This window comes from Natator depressus, chromosome 1 (assembly GCF_965152275.1).
Source record: "Natator depressus isolate rNatDep1 chromosome 1, rNatDep2.hap1, whole genome shotgun sequence".
Lineage (NCBI taxonomy): Eukaryota > Metazoa > Chordata > Testudines > Cheloniidae > Natator > Natator depressus.
Window position 1 is genome coordinate 24,142,930 of NC_134234.1, and position 19,835 is coordinate 24,162,764.

Here is a 19,835-nt window from a genome sequence, read left to right on the forward strand (position 1 = left end):
AACAGAAACTACTAAAGTCAGACATTTTTAAATAAGCAGGTCCAGATAACTTACATCTAAGAGTTTTATAAGAGTTGCTGAGGAATTCATTGTTAATACTGATTTTCAATAAGTCTGTGAGCACTTGGAAAGTTCCAGAAGACTACAAGAAAGCTAATGTTGTACCAATATTTAAAAAGGGTAAATGGGATGACCCGGGTAATTATAAGCCTGTCAGCCTGACATGGATCCCAGGCAAGATAATGGAGCAGCTGATATGTGACTCAATTAACAAAGAATTAAAGGAGGGTAATGTAATTAATGCAAATCAACATGGTCTTATGGAAAATACATCTTGTTGAAGTAACTTGATATATTTTTTGATGAGATTACAAGATTCACTGATAAAGGTAATAGTGTTGATGTAATATACTTAGACTTCTGTAAGGCATTTGACTTGGTACCGCACAACATTTTGATTCAAAAACTAGAATGATATAAAATTAATATTGCAGTCTATAAGAACCTACATGGAGAGAAACTATTTAATAATGGGGTCTTCAGTCTAGTAGAGAAAGGTAGAACACAATCCAATGGCTGAAAGTTGAAGCTAGACAAACTCAGACTGGAAATAAGGTGTACATTTTTAATGATGAGAGTAATTAATGATTGGAACAACTTGTCAATGGTCTTGGTGGATTTTCCATCACTGATGATTTTTAAATATGGTAATGGATGTAAGAAAACTTAAATAGGAAGCAGATTGATAGAGAATATTTATAAATATTTAAATGGAAAAAAAATTGAAGTTATTTCCATTTTGCCAAGTTTGAAACTAATCCATCCATTTCAATTTTTTTACATTTTTTCATAGAAGTTTTTATCCAAATGTTTATTTAAATGATTAGTGATTTCTTTCATTTATTAAAATACAGGTTTTCAGTAAACAAAACATTCCAATAACCATTTCAATATGGTTTTTTATAAAATCTTCTGTACAAATTTAATTAAAAAGTTTTGCAAAAATTTTTGTGAAAATGGAAAATTTAAAAAAAGTCAATATTTTTTTCTTGAAATTCTTTTATTTTAAAGACAAAATAAACCCTTTCTTTCAAAAAATTTCAATCAGCTCTTGTTTGGAGCCCTTCTATGTGGAATGATGATACTGATAGGCTACGGTTTTGTCACGGAGGTCGCAGAAGGCACAGAATCTGTGACTTCCAAGGACCTCTGTGACTTCAGCCCTGGCCACTGGGAGCTGAAGGGTCTCACTGCCTCCCGCAGTGGCAGGGAGCTGTGATGTACCCCTGCCATCTGAGGCAGTGGGCCCCCAAGCTCTCAGCCGCCATGGGCAGCAGGGCTACTCCACAGCTCCCAGCTGCTGCTGCAGGCAAGGGGGGATTCCCACAGCTCCCTCCAGCCATGCCGACAGGGGGACCCCCGCAGCTTCCCAGCCACCATGGGATAGTGGGAGTCCCACAGCACCCCACTGCCACTACAGGGCAGGGGGATCCCCTCAGTACCCTGCTGCTGCCAGGGGCAGGGGGACCCCGGCAGCTCCCTGCCACCGCTGTGGGGCAGGGGGACTTCGGCAGCTCTCCACCGCAGCAGTGGCAGGGGGATCCCTGCAGCTCCCTGCTGCCTCAGCAGGGCAGGGTGACCCCCGCAGCTCTCCTGACACCATGCAGGGAGAAGGGGACCCCGCAGCTCCCAGCTCACTCCGTGGCAGCAGGGGGACCCCTGCAGCTCCCCACTGCGGTGGTGGCAGGGGGATTCCTGCAGCTCTCTGCCTCTGGGAAGGGGGTGGGGGACACTGCAGCTTCCTTCCACCACTGGTGGCAGGGAGGACCCTGGATCTCTGAGCCCCCACTGGTGATGGGGGGCATAGAGCTCCTAGACACCCCGTAGCTGCCCAGTCCCTTCCCATTTTATCATGGATATTTTTAATAAAAGTCAGGAATTCTGTGAATTTTTCTTTATTGCCCATGACCTGTCTATGACTTTTACTTAATTTGTCCATGACAAAATGGGAAGGGACTGGGTAATCTGCTTAGCTTTACTGACAGGGTATGCCTACACTGTATATTGGAGGTGTGATTGAGCACGTGGGGCAGGGGTGTGGCATACCTCTCTTTAATTGGGCTAGCTCGCTAAAAACAGCAGTGAAGCCATAGCAGCCCGGAACATGGCATTAGCTTTACAAGCCCGCCTGGGGATGTCCCTGTGCTGCCTTGGCTTCATTGCTATTTTTTGTGAGCTGTCTCAATCAGAGCTTGCTTGGGTATGCCTTCATGTGCTGGGATCACACCTCTCCACCGTGTTTTGGACACACCCAGAGTCTAAATAGCTGCTATGTTGACAGTAGCCAGCCAGACTGAAATGACAACAATTTAGGGGAAAAGTCAACATACTCCATCCAAACAGTTGTTAACTCTGGCCCGATCCTGTGTTGTCAAACCACACATTGAATTTGCATTGTTACCTTTGGGTATACAACATGTGACTCATTCCTGCATATCTCTAGAACACAAATAAATTGCATTTATACATCATTTACCCGCCAAGGATCTCCAAGTGCTCACTACACACCTGTGAGAAAGGATGTATTAGTGACCCTATTTCACAGATGAGAAAACTGACGCAAAGAGTGGTTAGGAACATAGGAAATATAGGAATTGACATATTGGAGTAGACCTAACATCCATCTAGTCCAGTATCTTATCTCTGAAGGTGGCCAATACTAATGGCCAAAGGTGCAAGGAACTCCACAGTAGGTAGGTGTAGGATAATTTGCCACTTATTAATGTCTCATCCCAATTCCTAATAGTCAGAGTTTGGCTTAAACCCTGAAGCATGAGGTTTTATATCCCTTTCAAAATTCTTGTTAATTAGCTATTGTAATGCTGGATATTCCTGTTAGTCATAAAAATGTCCAATCTCTCTTTGAATCTTCCGAAACTCTTGCCATCAGAGACCTCTTAAAATAATAGACTCAAAAATTATAGAATCATAGGACTGGAAGGGACTTTAAGAGGTCTTCTAATCTAGTCCCCTTTAATTTTGGCACAACCACAATATTATCTAGATTATCTAGATTAGTGGCTCTCAAAGCCGGTCCGCCGCTTGTTCAGGGAAAGCCCTGGCGCACCGGACTGGTTTGTTTACCTGCTGCATCTGCAGGTTCTCACTGGCCGCGATTCGCCGCTCCAAGCCAATGGGGGCTGCGGGAAGTGGCGTGGGCCACGGGATCCCTGACAGGTGTTGTCTAACCTGCTCTTAAAAATCGCCAATGATGGAGATTCCACAACCTCCCTCGGCAATTTATTCCAGTGCTTAACCACCCTGAGAGTTAGGAAGATTTTCCTAATGTCCAACCTAAATTGCTCTTGCTGCAATTTAAGCCCATTGCTTCTTGTCATATCCTCAGAGGTTAAAGAGATTTTTTTTCCTCTTTCCTCCTTGTACCTTTTAAGTACAGTAACTCCTCACTTAAAGTCGTCCTGGTTAACGTTGTTTCATTGTTAGGTTGCTGATCACTTAGGGAACATGCTTGTTTAAAGTTGTGCAGTGCTCCCTTATAATGTTGTTTGGCAGCCGCCTGCTTTGTCCACTGCTTGCAAGAAGAGCAGTCTGTTGGAGCGAGCTGGTGGGGGCTTGGAACTAGGGTGGACCAGCAGCCCCCTATCAGCTCCCCACTCCCCTAAGTTCCCTGTGTGGCAGCCAGCCAGCAGGCTATCAATTGCTGGCAGCTCAGCTGTCCCTCCCACCACTGCCATGTGCTGCTCCTGCCTTCTGCCTTGGAGCTGCTCTCCAGAGCCTCCCGCTTGCTGTGCAGGGGGGAGAGGGAAAAGGGAGGCTAATGTCAGGGTGTCGCCCTCCCCCCTGATCCTGCCCTCCGCTTACCCCATCTCCATAGAGCAGGGAGGGGACACGACTGGGTTCAAGAGGGAGGGAGCTTGCTGGCAGCAGCTGCTGTCTCAACTTGCTGATCTACTTAAAAAGGCAATGTACATAGAGTGGGATCAGCATACTTAAAGGGGCAATGCGCATGTCTCTCTCTCACATAGGGTGTGTGTCTCTGTCTCTGTCTGCCATGCTGTTTCCCCTCCCTCCATTTGTGCTGCCTTGCAGACTGTGAGGCTACATTAACAACAATGTGTTAACCCTTGTGGGCTCATCCGACTGCTAGTTCATCATTTAGCAGTAAGGCATTCCTTGGGAAATATCCCACCTTCTTCCACCCTCTGACTTCACCACCTCAACCAAGCTTCGCAATCATCATCGCTGTGTACAGTATTAAATTGTTTGTTTAAAACTTATACTGTGTGTATATCTATATATATAATATAGTCTGTCTAGTGAAAAAAAATTTCCCTGGGAAAACTCCCCCTCCCCCCATTTACATTAATTCTTATGGGGAAATTGGATTTGCTTAAACATCGTTTCACTTAAAGTCACATTTTTCAGGAACATAACTACAATGTTAAAGGAGAAGTTACTGTACTTGAAAACTGTTATCATGTCCCCTCTCAGTCTTCTCTTCTCCAAACAAAAGAAACCCAATTTTTTCAATCTTCCCTCATAGGTCCTGTTTTCTAGACCAGGGGTTCTCAAACTTCATTGCACCGCGACCCCTTTCTGACAACGAAAATTACTATATGACCCCAGGAGGGTCATATAGAAGCCTGAGCCTGTCCAAGCCCCACTGCCCCAAGTTAGGGGGGACCAAAGCCAAAGGACTTCAGCCCTGGGCAGGGGGCCTGTAACCTGAGCCCCCCTCCCCCTTGCCCAGGGCTGAAGCCTTCAGGCTTTGACTTCAGCCCCAGGCAGTTGGGGTAGGACTTCAGCTTCAGCCCTGGGCAGCGTGGCTCCATCCCTGGGCCCCACCAAATCTAATGCCAGCCCCGGAAACCCCTTAAAATTGGGTTGCAACCCACTTTAGGGTCCCAACCCACAGTTTGAGAACTGCTGTTCTAGACGTTTAATCATTTTTGTTGCTCTTCTCTGGATTTTCTCCAGTTTGTCCACATCTTTCCTGAAATGGCACCCAGAACTGGACACAATACTCTAGCTGAGGCCTAATCAGCATGGAGTAGAGCAGAAGAATTACTTCTTGTGTCTTGCTTACAACTCCTGCTAATACATCCCAGAATGATGTTTGCTTTTTTGCAACAGTGTTACACTGTTGACTCATATTCAGCTTTTCATCAACTATGACCTTTTCTGCAGTACTCCTTCCTAGGCAGTCATTTCCCATTTTGTATGTGTGCACCTGATTGTTCCTTCCTAAATGGAGTACTTTGTATTTGTCCTTATTGAATTTAATCCTATTTACTTCAGACCAGATCATTTTGAATTTTAATCATATTCTCCAAAGCACTTGCAACCCCTCCCAACTTGGTATTGTCTGCAAATGTTATAAGTGTACTCTCTATGCCATTATCTAAATCATTGATGAAGATACTGATATTGATGAAGAGATTGCCATCATGTGGCAATGAGTTCAATATAAACTTACCCAGGGTCACCCAGAAAGTTGATGATGGGGGTAGAGATATAGGCCCCTGTTCAGAAAGCTACATAAGCATGTGCCCAATTTTAAGCACGCAAGTATCCCCATAGACTTCAGTGGGACAATTTGCATATTTAAAGTTAAACATTTGCTTAAGTGCCTTGGGGGATGTCTGCCCAGCAAAGAAAACCCCCCAGCTGTCCCATGCCAGCTGACTCGGGGTCACGGGGCTCAGGCTGCAGGCTGTTTCATTGCTGTGTAGACTTTCGGGCTGGCACCCAGACTCTAGGACCCTGTGGGGTGGAGGGTCCCAGAGCTCATGCTGCAGCCGAAGCCTGGATGTCTACATGGCAATGAAACAGCCCCGTAGGCCAAGCCCCACAAGCCTGAGTCAGCTGGTACAGGCCAGCCATGAGTTTTTCTTTGCTGTGTACACATGCCCTTGGAGGCCAGGTACTTGACTGGAGGCCATAGTCCAGATCTCCTACCTCCCAGCTAGCCACAAGACAATTTTTTCTCTCTATTGTTGGTGGGTGACCTTATTCTATACATCTTAACTAGTCCATCAGTCTATTTCTATGAAAGCTAGGGAATAAGCATACTGTAAACAAAATGTCAAATTATTTGGTACTTTAATGTTCATCCTTTAATAATCTGTGTATCCTCTAACAAATATATATAGACTAATTATTTTAATGTCAATGCAAATAATTTTTAAAATGACAACGTGCATATGTGACAATAATAGTTTCTCATATTGTTTTACCTTTGTAATCTAAGTACTTGCATCCCCCATTCTCCGCACATATTTATTGTCATCTCTTGCTATGCTACGTCTGTTTTAGGTATAAAATCCTTGTGGGGGGAATTTGTCACTTTTAGTGGCCTGGTAGGTGCTCCGTACATGCCAGGCATTCTATAAATAACAATAACAGAAAACTGCAACAAATTAGCGGTAGTAGCTTGAGGGCAGATGTGTAACCCTGTCTACAGTAGTGTTTTTTAGGATCTCTGTCACTACAGCTCTGACAGCAGTGCCAGGGATCGTAGTCTTTGGGCCAGGGACCATGGGTGAAGTTCTGATCTCATTGAAGTCAGTAGTAATTGGGGCCCAGGATTTCGTCACAGCTTTGTACAGCACCTAACACAGTAGGGCCTCAAACCTCAGTGAGGTCTTTGGTTACTACTGCAATACAAGTAAATAATATTTTCCTGGGTGTTGCAATGGCTTTATGCAAAGGTAGTTGGGTTTCCATAGCTTTAGTCAAAGAGGCTGATTGGGACTATGAGAAATGCATGTACTTAATTCATAAGCACTTAACTATCTAGGTTTTTATACAGCATCCATCAGTGCAGTTTCTGATTGATTGCTTCACATGTCTTAGATGGAATGGACTGTGCTAACTCAGTCAGACAGTATACAACCAAATTTGCATTATATAGAACAGAGAAGGAAGTAAAATAAAAAAGATTTACACAAAACTCAAATGACACAGGACTATTTTGTACTCTAGATTTTTCTCTTTAAAAGGAATATGAATTATAGAAAAGAAATTTTAAGCCTAGGCTTCTGCCAAACTCTGAGATCATAGATTATTTCTTATGCTGTGTCTTGATATCTGTAGCTTGCTAAATAAGAGAGAGACAGTTCACCCTTCATTAACAAATCATCTCCTTCATTTGTCATGCCACATTCACTGACTCTCTTATGGGGGTGCTAACGCATAACAGAAACATCTTTTTACCAAGAAATATGCTGTTTTAGGGAAAGCTGTACATTTCCTTCGAATTTTCTCCTTAAGACAAGAAAGATTTCATCAGTTTGGATCTCTCTCTATTTCTAAAGTTCTTCTGATGAAGACATTCCTTGGGGTGAATTGACTGTCGACTCATCAAACACACCTGTAATGGAATGCCTGTTGACTTACCAAACACAGCTATAGAGCTCCATTGATTAAATTATTATGTGTCTAAGTTATAATTAACTTGCAGACACACATTTTATCAGAAAAGACGTTTGCATTAATATGCAAACAATCTCTTGCGCAATCCAGAGAAGCTATTAATTTGTTCCTGTGGTCAAGTGTCAAAGGTTATTATTCTGACTTAGGTTATAATTTCAACATGCATTAGTTCGAAGACATTGAAATCCCAGTCCATATGATGGTTGAAATTATGTTATCAGAGGTGTGGCTTGCATGGGTTTCCTCCCCTGAATTATGTTCTAACTCTGTTACTAAAACAGGCTATAGACAGTTTTTCAGAAACACCCCTACCCACAATGCTTGGGAACATTTTTCTAGCACAGGTAAGTCACAGTATAGAGAAGGACTTAAAGTGACTTAACACAGTAGCTTAGGTCCTGATCCTGCAGTGAACGGCTTGTGGGTAAAAATCCTGCCCATGCATGGAACTAATTGACATCAGTGGGACTATGTGCAGGGGATCTGCCCACACAGAGCCAAAAATCAGGTGGAAATAGATTCCAAATTTTAAAATCCATTAGTGCATTAATAATCCTATTTTAAAAACGAGAATTAATAGCTCCCTGACACAAAAACCCATTTTGATGAGAGGACCTCACTTAGCTACTCGTATCATGCCATAAAGCAAACACTTGTATTAAGGACCATGATCCACTGTACTTTCTACATGAGTTAGAGCAGTACATCAGCAAGACACTACCCTTAAGTTAAAATCATGCTTTTTTTTTTCTGAATACAAGATTATCACAACACTCAATTGCTCTTGAAAGAATTTCATGCAGTTGGCTTTTCTGAAATGAAATGGGTAGAATTAAGAAGCTACAGTTTAGTCATTGGTCAGATAATATGGTGATGATTGCCATAGAAAAGCCAATCAATTAATCAATCAATAGTGAGTCAACAACTTACATGCCAGTAAATGGGTGTTATGAAAGGACTGGAAACTACTCGTATGCACCAATATGCCCTACCAGAACTTCTCCAAAGCTACTGTCTTTTTTCCTCCAGAATCTCAGCTTTCTTTCTAGTTCTCATGGTTGCAAAGAAAACCTCAAGAATATGAACTGATTGTAAGTGATGCAGAGATGTTCAGTGGGTCTGCACAAAGCTCTGAGGTGCCCCGTTCTTCTCAGTGAGGGGTTAACTCAGATGCCTAGTGATGGCCATTTATATACCAACATTTTTGTATTCCTTATGTAAGAATGGAGAAGCAGGATCACAGATCTTCACAATTTATAGTGAGTGATGACTAAGGCTGCATGTCTGTCACGGAGGTCACGGATTCCATGACTTTCCGTGACCTCCGTGATTTCTGCAGTGGCTGGTGCAGCTGGCTCCGGGGCTGCCCGAGCAACTCAGGCAGCCTCTGGGCCAGCCGCACTGGCTGCTACTGGGGCAGTCTCGGGCCACCATGTTCTGTTCCACCCCCCCCGCCCCGGCCCCCCGCACTGCAGCAGCAGTAGTTTGGATGTGGGACGGGGCTCAGGGCTGGGGCAGAGGGTGTGGGGGGGTGGCACTTACCTTGGGGGGGGGCTCCCCAGAAATAGCCAGCATGTCCCTGCAGCTCCTAGGAGGAGGGGCCGGGGGGTCTGTGTGCTGCCCCTGCCTGTAGGCACTACCTCCGCAGCTCCCATTGTTTCATCCCCTGTCACCCATTCCCAGCTACTGGCAAACAGAGGGTAGGGACAGCATCCCTGTCCATCCTGGATAATAGCCATTGATGGAACTATCTTCCATTAACTTATCTAGTTCTTTTCTGATCCCTGTTATAGTCTTGGCCTTCACAATATCCTCTGACAAGGAGTTCCACAGGTTGACTGCATTGTGTGAAAAAATACTTCCTTTTCTTTGTTTTAAATCTTCTGCCTATTAATTTCATTTGGTGACCCCTAGTTCTTGTGTAATGAAAAGGAATAAATAACACTTCCTTATTTACTTTCTCCACACCAGTCATAATTGTATAGACCTCTATCATATCCCCCCTTAGTCATCTCTTTTCCAAGATGAAGAGTCCCAGTCTTATTAAGCTCTCCTCATATGGCAACCATTCCATACCCCTAATAATTTTTGTTGCCCTTTTCTGAACCTTTTTCAATTCCAATATATCTTTTTTGAGATGGGACAACCACATCTGCATGCAGTATTCAAGATGTGTATATACCATGGATTTATATAGAGGGAATATGAAATTTTCTGTCTTATTATCTATCCCTTTCTTAATGATTCCCAACATTCTGTTCACATTTTTGACTGCCGCTGCACACTGAGTGAATGTTTTCAGAGAACTATCGACAATGACTCCAAGATCTCTTTCTTGAGTGGTAACAGCTAATTTAGACCCCATCATTTTATATGTATAGTTGGGATTATGTTTTCCAGTGTGCATTACTTTGCATTACTTTACAGAAACTGGGAGCAGTTCAGCATCATCCTTCATTCCCGTCCACAGCTTGTTCCTTCTTTAAGCCCAGCCTTGTCATGTCTTTGTGTACGATGTCCTGCCATCTAGTCAGTGGTCCTCTTCTAGATCTGATGACCTAGGTAGTGTCTTCATTATTTTCTTTGCCATTCTATCATCTGTTTGTCTTCTGCAGTGTCCTCACCATTGAAATCTTTTTGTATGTAGCCAGTCCTGTACCCTGATTTCACATCCTACTCTTTTTCTAACTTTGTCATTTGTCCTAAAATCTTCGCACTTTACACCAGCCATTTTTTGAAGAACTTCCATCTCTACTGCCTACAGCTGTCTGATGTCTGTTTCACTTAATACAGCTGAGTGACCATCCCTCATGCTGGGATACAACAGTGTAGAGGCGAGTCCTCCAGGTGGTGGATAGGGATGGCCTGTATTGGGAAACCCAAAGGCAGCACACCAAATATTATGGAATACAGTGCCATGAACTAACATTATCTAGGCGAAGGACAACTCTGAGTTCCAACTGGAGCAATCCAGGCTCGCAAGAAAATGGAGGGCAAGCAGACTAGCATGGAACCACTCATACCTGTTGCTAGCAGGCCAACAGGCTGCAACATGGTAGAGTTCATGATTTTAAGGAATGGTAGGAGGGAAAACAGCAAAATAAAGACAATGGATTTCAAGAAGGCAGACTTTAGCAAACTCAGGGAGTTGATAGGTAAGATCCCATGGGAAGCAAGTCTAAGGGAAAAAACAATTGAAGACAGTTGGCAGTTTTTCAAAGAGACATTATTAAGGGTGCAAGATCAAACTATCCCATTGCACAGGAAAGATAGGAAAGATAGCAAGAGACCACCCTGGCTTAACCAGGAGATCTTCAATGATCTAAAAATCAAAAAAGAGTCCTACAAAAAGTGGAAACTAGGTCAAATTACAAATGATGAATATAAACAAATAACAGAAGTATGTAGGGACAAAATTAGAAACGCCCAGGCACAAAACAAGCTCAAACTAGCTAGAGACATAAAGGGTAACAAGAAAGCATTCTGCAAATACATTAGAAGCAAGAGGAAGACCAAGGACAGGGTAGGCCTATTACTCAATGAGGGGGGAAAACAATTACAGAAAATGTGGAAATTGCAGAGGTGCTTAATGACTTCTTTGTTTCGGTTTTCACCAAGAAGGTTGGTAGTGATTGGATGTCTAACATAGTGACTGCCAGTGAAAATGAGGTAGGATCAGAGGCTGAAATAGGGAAAGAACAAGTTAAAAATTGCTTAGACAAGTTAGATGTCTTCAAGTCACCAGGGCCTGATGAGATACATCCTAGAATACTCAAGGAGCTGACTGAGGAGATATCTGAGCCATTTGTGATTATCTTAGAAAAGTCATGGACGATGGAAGAGATTGCAGAAGACTGGAAAAGGGCAAATATAGTTCCCATCTATACAAAGCGAAATAAGGACAATCTGGGAAATTACAGACCAGTCAGTGTAACTTCTGTACCCGGAAAGATAATAGAGCAAATAAATAAAATAAGCAATCGATTTGCAAACATCTAGAAGATTATATGGTGATAAGTAACAGTCAGCATGGATTTGTCAAGAACAAGTTGTGTCAAACTAACATGATAGCTTTCTTTGACAGGATAAGAAGCCTTGTGGATAGGGGGGAAGTAGTACATGTGGTCTATCTTGACTTTAGTAAAGCTTTTGATACTGTCTCCCATAACCTTCTCATAAACAACTAGGGAAATGCAACCTCGATGGAGTTGCTATAAGATGGGTGCATAACAGGTTGGAAAACCATTCTCAGACAGTAGTTATCAGTGGTTCACAGTCATGCTGGTAGGGCATAATGAGTGGGGTTCCGCAGGGATCAGTTCTGAGTCCAGTTATGTTCAATATCTTCATCAATGATTTAGATAATGGCATAGAGAGTACACTTATAAAGTTTGTGGATGATACCAAGCTGGGAGGGTTTACAAGTGCTTTGGAGGGTAGGATTAAAATTCAAAATAATCTGGACAAACTGGAGAAATGGTCTGAAGTAAATAGGATGAAATTCAAAGAGGACAAATGCAAAGTACTCCACTTAGGAAGGAACAATCAATTGCACGTATACAAAATGGGAAATGACTGCCTAGGAAGGAGTACTGCGGAAAGGGATCTGGGGGGTCATAGTGGACCACAAGCTAAATATAAGTGAACGGTGTAACACTGTTGCAAAAAAAGCAAACATCATTCTGGGATGAATTAGCAGGAGTGCTGTAAGCAAGACACGAGAAGTAATTCTTCCGCTTTACTCCACACTGATTAGGCCTCAACTGGAGTATTGTGTCCAGTTCTGGGCCCCACATTTCAGGAAAGATGTGGACAAATTGGAGAGAGTCCAGAGAAGAGCAACAAAAATGATTAAAGGTCTAGAAAACATGATCTATGAGGGAAGATTGAAAAAATTGGGTCTGTTTAGTCTGGAAAAGAGAAGACTGAGAGAGCACATGATAACAGTTTTAAAGTTACAAGGAGGAGGGAAAAAATTGTTCTTCTTAACCTCTGAGGATAGGACAAGAAGCAATGGGCTTACACTGCAGCAAGGGAGGTTTGGGTTAGACATTAGAAAAAATTCCTAACTATGAGGCTGGTTAAGCACTGGAATAAATTGCCTAGTGAAGTTGTGGTATCTCCATCACTGGAGATTTTTAAGATCGGATTAGACAAACACCTGTCAGGGATGGTCTAGATAATACTTAGTCCTGCCGTGAGTGGAGGGGACTGGACTATATGACCTCTTGAGGTCCCTTCTAGTCATTTGATTCTATGATTCTATGGCATTCCCATGAGCTGGATAGGGTAGACAGGCCTAGCAAGCCGTTACATCCAAAACTCATTTGTTATAGAAACAGTACAACAAGCCAAACTGATTTATGTCCTAAAAACAGACAAGTCCTCTGAAAAAATTTGAGATTGCGAAGTCAAGCACTCCAAAGCTTGTGTCACGCGTTATGACACCATCTTTAAATGCATGCTCATATTCTATTTTTTTCCGCAGGACTCATGCCTCATTCAGTGAATGAGTATTCAGTCTTCCTTTTGTTCCTCCTCATTCAGTGTGTGGCCCCAGGCTTTATTTAAATATAATAGGGAGACTGATTCTAGTGAAATCACAAGACTTGGTAAACTGTAAATGAGATTTTTCAAAGGCTTAGAACACTGTCAAATGTGGGTGGTTTGGCAAAAGGTACATGCTTGACATAAAGGTCACACCCTTGTCAAATGTCAAGCTCCAGCTCCAATGCTTGGGTGTGCTTGCGCATCTCAAGGAAAAGGTCACCAGAATTTTAACATTTGTTCTCTGAAATGGCTGAATTGTTTTAGCTGAAACTTATTAAAATAATTTTGTCTGAGGCAGACACCCAAATTATAACCCAAATTGATAAAGTTTGGCAAAACTATAAGCAACTGGTAACAGGGTCATATAATGGGAACTGTCGGGCAACCTTAAGTACAGGTACCGCTACCAGTTCTGCCTACACTACATAAACAATCCTAAATTCCCAGTGCTATGCAGCACAGTGTAGCATGATACAGAGGTCACGCTAATGTTGTTATCAGTCTTCTTACTTTAATTAGTATTTGTCTTGCTACCCAAAGGCCCCAATCCCCCCTCCTCTCTCTCACACACACACACTGCTCACTCACACACATGTAATGTTTTTAAAACACAGAACGATATCTAATAACCTGCAGCTAAATCGGATAACCTATCTAAGAGACCTACTACAAACAGCAAATGATTGAGAACTTACATCCTATTAGAAAGATAATTAGACGTGAATGGTCAAACGTGGTTCAAATGGGCCAAATTCTGAGAGATGCTGAGCACTGTGCATCACACCTATCAATGGAGTTCCTGTATCATTGCCCATCACTGTAGTATGAATGTCTCCAAAGAGGGAAAGAGACATTACAATGATTTCCTTTTCTCTTCCTTCCTTGGATCCACTTATCAGGATTTGGGCCAGTATAAACCCCAGATCTGATCCACTTGTAAATGGAAAGAAAGTTGAAGATGCGCTGCACTGTAATTTAGAGCTAGTGCATTTTAATGCACACCTAGCAAAACATGGAAGTGGTCCAAGTGAAAAGTAATAAAGGGAAGGACATCTGTCATGGATAAATCTAATAACAAGAATGCAATATTACTGTGAGAAGAATGAAATGTCTTGTCCCTGGGGCTAGTAAAGCACTAAAACTATCACACAGTACACAGTTATTCTGAAAAGTACAGATTCAGATGAAGGTAGATTCAATTAACTGGATGCAAGTGTAATTGCTGAAGTGAGTCTAGTGAACCAATCAAGCTAGTTTCAGCCTCACTAATATGAAGCTAGAAGCAAAAATTTGGACCAGACATCTAACAAACAGTGTCTTCATTTTAGCCCCCTCCAAGGCTTCAAAGTTACTATTAGACACAGATGTAAGCTGCAGCTGCCCTCCAGATAGATATTTCTGAAATCAGCTGGCAAAGCTTCTGATGGGTCATGACCCACCACCACATGGGTCACCAAATCATGACCCACCACCACAATTAGCACACATATTTCATCAGAGAGACCACAGCCAGATTGGGCATGTGGATTGAAGAATCCTCTCACCCCTGGATTGAAGAATCCTCTCACCCCTAGAGAGGGGCCCCTCTAGAAAACACTGGAGGCTCACTGGTGAAGATTGTACAGCCACCATTCATGTTATGTGGAAAACATCAGCCTCTAGGGCTGTCAGTCCAGCAGTACCATCACTTGCAAACAAATGTAAATGTAAAGGAGCAGATCCTCAGCTAGCGTGTACGGGCACAACTTCCTTGACTTTGATGGAACTACACTGATGTTCACAAGTTGAGAATTTGGCCACCAAAGTGAAGAAACTAAAAACAAACAAAACTCCTCTCCCCCATCACAATATTAAAAGGGAGTACAGTTTATATGCTCCATTCTTCAGACATGGCTTTGAAAACCTAGGGTTATTCTTCTGCCCAACAGGAAAAGACCTGCAGCAATTGACTCTGTTTAAGGAACATCCAGCAAAATGATTTGGGTCATTTGCTTTAGGAATTAGACTGGTTGCTCACTTCTACAGGAAATTGTACAATATATTTATACAGCCCTGTCAGATACAATCTTCTTTGTTTCATTTGTGTGTAAGCAGAGTCAGGATGAGCTCCACCCTGACATCTGGTGGTGAGGTGTGGCAAGTTGTGGAAAAGAACTTCAGGGGCTGATATCATTTGCATAGGCACACCCACCCCGCCTAGAATGAGGCCATAGCTGCCCAAATGGTCACTGTGGCTGTTGTGGGATCCCCAGGGTCTCTGTTATTGGGGCAGGAAAAATAAATTGTTATTACCCTGATTATGGGAACAGTGCTTGGAACTGTACTTGGCCTTTTGTTATGATGGAGGGACTCACCATCAATTAAGTAGCACTCGCTAGGCAAGGGACATGGGTTCCAAAACTCTGTGAATTGAGAGAGGCTTGAGACAGGTATTAGTACCTGGTGGTGTAGGCCCCTTTTGTGAAGGCCTGAAACACCAATTGCACCTCTGTCTCGCTCCACTGTAGAATGTCAGAGCTAATTTTGGGTGTATTAAGAGTCTTGCTACAGGTACTGTGCTGAATTCACTTTGGCCTTATGGTGCACTAGCATTAAGGCTCCCACTACTATGAGCTGAAATCACTGAGCACTGTGTCAAGTAGTGGGGAGCTGGAAGATCTAGAGTGCAGTGGTGCTGTTTATGGATAGGCTGGTGGAGTGTTCATGAGACAGCGAGCTGAGTGGAGCTGTTTGGGGTGGAGCCATTTGTGAGACAGTGGAGCGTTTGTGAGATGGTGAGCGGAGCCGTTCGGAGCAGAGCCATTCGTGAGATGGTGGAGCGTTCGTGAGACGGCGAGCTGAGCCAAGCTGTGCAGAGCGGAGCTGTTCGTGAGAGAGCAGAGCAGAGCCATTCGTGAGACGGTGGAGCGGAGCCCTGTGAGGCAGTCAGCTTCACGTAAGGTGCCCCTTACCTCTTTCCCCCCACACACACACAGGCACATTTTTAGCCAGACTGGGGGAGTAACACTCTGCAGATGAACTTTTGAACTCCTGGGCTGGACTTTTTGGACTTTGGGTGATTTGTGGATTGCTGGACTCAAGAGACGTTTGGGTTCTGGGACTCAAGAACCCGAGGGAAAGGATGTGGCCCAATTTACTGGGGTGGGTCTTTGCTCATGGTTTGGTTAATGAACACTAGTTGTGGTGTTTCCCCAATTTAATGCTGATGTCGTTTACCTCATGTTATTAAAGATTCTCTGCTACACCAAGACTCTGTGCTTGCGAGAGGGGAAGTATTGCCTCTTTGAGGCGCCCAGGGGGTGTGTAAGATTTTCCCAGGTCACTGGGTGGGGGCTCGAGCCAGTTTTGCATTTGCTTTGATGAGAGGGAACTCCTGTGTACTGAACCCGGCCCTTGCTGCTATCAGCTTGGCCTGGCAGAAGGGTTACATGTGCCCTCCTGCTATTGTCTCACCACACAAGGGATTGTCTGCACAGTGAAGCCCCTCAAGGAGCTGTACTGTATATTAATAGCCTGTCTTATAACAGCCATCACAAGAAAACTGATCAGGGGTCTTGGTCCTATAATCCATTCATGGAAGATGCAAAGTACTCTCAGCTCCTTTCAGAGCCAGTGGGATTTGAGGCCACTTGGAACTTCAGAAAATAAGCTTGGAAACTTACAGGACATGGGCAATGAGTTGCATACATCATATTACTGATGCAATGTGTATAAGGGTAGTTCCCATTGACAGCCAAGTCGTAGTCATACTTTTCTCAAATATCAGATCATTTTTATTTTGAATAGAAAGAAACACAGTCATCCAGAATGAGAGGCTTAATTGGGGTACTCTCGCTCACAGGTACTGGGGTGCAAAAGTACCAAACCTGGGGGGGAGGAAGAAAGAATTTTCCTTCACTGCATAATGGAATTTCTTGGCCTTCCTTTGTAGCTCCAACTGTTTGTTAGGAGGATGTGGGGCGTAATCCATATGACTGATGGCTCTGTGAGTATGCTTATGCTAAACAATCTGTTCGACACTGTATTTAGCTGTGATGCTCAGAGTATGTTTCCCAGACCTGAAGAAGAACTCTGTTTAAGCTTGCGAGCTTGTCTCTTTCACCAATAGAAGTTGGTCCAATAAAAGTTATTACCTCGCTCACCTTCTTTGCTCTGTGGGTGGCAACATGTGGGCTCAGTAAATCAGTACATGCTGGGCCATATGTCTGTGTGGGCCACCCCCTTTGACAAATGCCACATGCAGAGATGGTTGGGATGGAACCAGCTGCAGCTGACTGTGCAGAAGTCTAACCTGTCCCTCTGCTGTTTCAGAATCTGTGCTTCCCGTTCTAGCACTTCTCCATATCAGGCCAGAAGCAGGATTTGTAAGACTGCCAACAGTCAATGTGAGAAATCATGAGCAACTCGTATATCAGGGCTTTGTGGGAGATCCAACTGCTGCTACCTCCTCCAGAGAAAAGAAGGTCCCTGCTTAGGAGCAGAGGCAGGGAGAGTTGGGAGGGGGAAAATAACTTTTCAGGCCTTGTCTCAGGCCATGGTCTGATGTAGCTGCACTGGTTAAAATAAACCTCCAGTGTAGATGTGCTGCACCAATGTAAACCGTGACAAGTTAGTGACGTCAGGTTTACACTGGTGCAATGCATCCAACCTGATGCATGAGAAACAATCCCTCCAAGGAAACATGAAATTGCTGCCCAGCATACAGTGAGGGAATGCATTGTCCTTTGTGGCCCAGCAGAAAAGTGGACATAGATCAATTTCCTAAGGTACGTTGCTAGCTCTGGCTTTACTCAGTGCTATAGGCTTCAAGTAGAAGTGATGGAACGTTCATTGGATGTTAAAGGGAAGCGCTCCACCAACAGGCCATGGTATTAAGGGCCAAATGTCCTCAAGACTGACAATTAGTGGACAAGTCCCCAGACCCTCCACATAGGAACAATTAAACTCTTAATCGTGTCTAACTCTTGAACATCATTGCTGGCCGAAGTTGGTGAAAACCTATTACTAAACTCTTGTAGCCTTTGCCATTTACCTAAAGAATTTAGTAATTACTTTCCAGGATCAATTTCACAGCATTCTGGAGTGGCCTGAAGATATATGACTGCATGAGGCCATACACTTAGGTACAAACTACTGAGCTGAATTCTGTTGTCCCTGGCGGTTTATCAGCGGGCCTCCACAGAACTTCCCCTATTCTCTGTCCCCCTCTGTAGTGGGGTGGTTACCCGCTCTGGCCCCGACAGGGCTGAGGCCAGCCCTGGGAGAGGGCTGGGGCTGTGGGGAAAACCCCAGGCTGATTAAGGGAGCAGCCGCAGCTGTGGCCAGCTCAGTCAGGCCCAGCTGGCCCCTATAAGAGGCTGTGAGCCAGGAGCCTAGTCAGTCTCCCTCTGCCTGTAGAGGGAGAAGGGCCTGGCTGCAAGGTGCTGAGCAGGACACCCAGATTGGAGCAGAGCTAGGGAAGAGCCAGAGGAGCTGGGAGCTCCGGCCTGGAAAGCCTCAGGCTGCAGGCCTGACTATGGGCCAAATAGGTGCAGGGTTGCAGAGGGGCAACCCAGGGGTAGGCGGAGGCAGCAGGTCCAAAACCCCCTTGCCTGTGATGAGTGGTGTATACACTGCAGTCTGCCCCCAATACAAGGAGCTAAGTGGGGACTGACAGGAGCCCAGACTGAGGTGAGGTGGGGTTAGAGGGTGGGGGTTCCCCTGGGTGGGGAGACCCAGAATCTGAGAGTGTGGGGGTACTGCCACAGGGGCAGCACCACAGAGAAAGAGGGACATGGGGGCTGGCGGTAAGGCGGATCACCGGCCTGCAGAGGGTGCTCCGGTGGCTGGATGAGCTAATTTCTGATGACTACCAGCAAGAGGTGCCGCCCGGTGAGTCCAAACCTTTACACCCTCCAAATGATAAACTGAACTTAGGGGCAAGTCCAATCTCGACTAAACTCCTGTTGGTCGAAGTTACTGGCATAAAAAATTCCTGGAGGCAGAAGTATTCACTTTACAGGGTGAGACATTTATAAATTCTTGAACAGATCTGATTCCCTGTTGTAGATGGCAGTGATGCAAACACACAATCTCACCTCTTCAGTACCTGCTGGAGGTTCTCTTATCTATAACTCTTGACGTCCATTGCCAGAGCCGCTATGGAGCACAAGACAAAAGCAGAATAATTCATATTGTACTTGCCTAAACCCATGCCGTTAACTAGCACTAACAGTCAAACCACAGATAACCAAAGCTTAAGGAATAGCAATCTCCTCTCCATGGAGCCCAGTTATATTTGGTAAAATTTTCAAAAACACCTACATGATTTATAAGTGTAAGTTTTGCTCCTAGGTGCTTTTGGGAATGTTACACATTACCTGAAGGGATAGAGAGAGCTTGAGAACATAAAGGACAATGAATCAGAACATCAGCAATCCCAGCAAGGAGCACTGGTAAACTCCTGAGGACGGTAACAACATCCTCTTGATTGCTAATGAATTTTTTTTTTTTTTTTTTACAAGTAGAAATGGCAGTGTTAGGAGTGGTAGTGACAATGTAGGATTCAGGCCTGTATTTTTGCCTGAGATAGAATTTTGGGTCTTGCTTGCCAGTTTGATTTTTTTTTTTTTTTTTTTTTTTACATTCTTACTAATATATGTGAACAAAGGAATCCTTACTAATATGTGTAAACAAAGGACAAAAACACTGGGTAAGTTGCTTCTGTCTAGCCAGATGGGTTTGTTAGTATAATGGAACAGATAAGAGAAGTTAATGTGTTACTGGGCATGGTGGGAGTATAATATACGTGCACAACTTGAAGACTGCCTCAACCCCTATCTCAAGGCAAG